Source organism: Priapulus caudatus, unplaced genomic scaffold (genome assembly GCF_000485595.1).
Source record: "Priapulus caudatus unplaced genomic scaffold, Priapulus_caudatus-5.0.1 Scaffold777, whole genome shotgun sequence".
Classification (NCBI taxonomy): Eukaryota; Metazoa; Priapulida; class Priapulimorpha; order Priapulimorphida; family Priapulidae; genus Priapulus; species Priapulus caudatus.
Genome location: NW_014577838.1, coordinates 36,189 through 37,623, shown reverse-complemented (window position 1 = coordinate 37,623; position 1,435 = coordinate 36,189). Strand labels below are relative to the sequence as shown.

Sequence of the window (1,435 nt, the reverse complement as noted above, 5' to 3'; positions counted from 1 at the left end):
CACACACACACACACACATATATATATATATATATATTGTCAAAGTCAAAGTCATTAACGAGCGAGCCATGCATATGCGGGTCACAGGAATGTGTCGCGCTATAATAACGTCATAAATTAATTTAAAAAAACACCGGTCGCAAATAGAAACGAGATACAGAGGTATAACGCGCGTGTGCAAGTGGGTACACCCTACCGCTGTGCAGGTTTTAAGGCGCCCGCCAAATGATGTTCAGCGAATCGGACTATTGAATTTTCTGCGAGTCGATTACAATGTTTCAATTTAGCTAGACGAAAAATTTCCGAAGCGGTGTGTTAATGCGTTTAGTTGTGTGCGATAGAACGGTGCTCTCGGCCGCAAGGAATTACACCTGTTTTTATACGCTTCAGTTGATCCGGTTACACTATGGATTTTTCTCTTCAATACTCATCATCCGCCAGTCAAGTGCTGCTTAGATAATTATCATTAAAAATTCCCTGCGGGTTTTACAGCGCAATATAACACCAACTACATTCATGGACACGAGGTCCAACGTTCTTTTTTTGTTCTGCAAACTACGGAGTTGGATTTATTAACCCGCTCATGGTTGTCTTGGGGATGCCTACGGCATGCAAATGTGTTCAATACATCTGCACCCAGGTGACAAAAATCAATTCCAGTTTCCAACATCTACGGTGAAAACTCGGCCCTGTACATACACACGTCCCAACCAGACGAACAGGTGCGTACCGCAGGTAGGGTTATAGTATAGACCAGCTCTCTGTTTAATCGCGGCAGGGGATAAAAAGTAAAATTCAATGAAATTAATTATAATTCAATTGTGGTGTCGCGTATAAAAATTGCAGGCGTTTGACTTTGCAATTACACAGCCTATTTATACATAATATAGCAAAGTACGTTATTGGTGATTCAAATGCAGAAATGAAATATTATCACCTGGCATTATCTATATATTAAATCGAGATAATAATGGCTACACGAATCACCCACTGTACATCTAAATCTCGAATTAAAAATTAAGGTTTAACAAATTCGTATAAGCACATCACTGTGTGTGTGCGCGCGTGCGTGTGGTGTGTGTATGTGCGTGTGTGCCTCCGTACGTGTGTGTGCGTGCGTGCGTGTGACGTGTGTGCGCGTGCATGTGTATGCGTGCGTTCTGTGTGTGCGTGCATTTTGTGTGTGCTCTTTGTGTTATAACAGTACTTCTATATTAAAGTCTCTCGTCGTAATTGGCAGCAGCTATGCCATCATCAATAGCTCAAGTTGTAAAGTGCATTACAAAACTTCTCGTGTTAGTAATGAACAGCAAACATGCTGGCAGGAGTGTGTTGTGTGCGCTAAAAAATTCACAGAGCAAATTGAATTTGGTGTTTAAAATTTATTTTGGTGTGTGTATGTGCGCGTTATATATATATATATATATACATATAT

The 1,435-nt window shown here is 40.6% G+C and overlaps 1 protein-coding gene across 1 annotated transcript in view; it reads left to right on the top strand.

Moving 5' to 3' along the window:
* LOC106813463 (homeobox protein ceh-30-like) overlaps positions 1 to 1,435 on the top strand; it is a 9,264-nt gene that overhangs the window by 1,498 nt on the left and 6,331 nt on the right. The window lies entirely within an intron of this gene.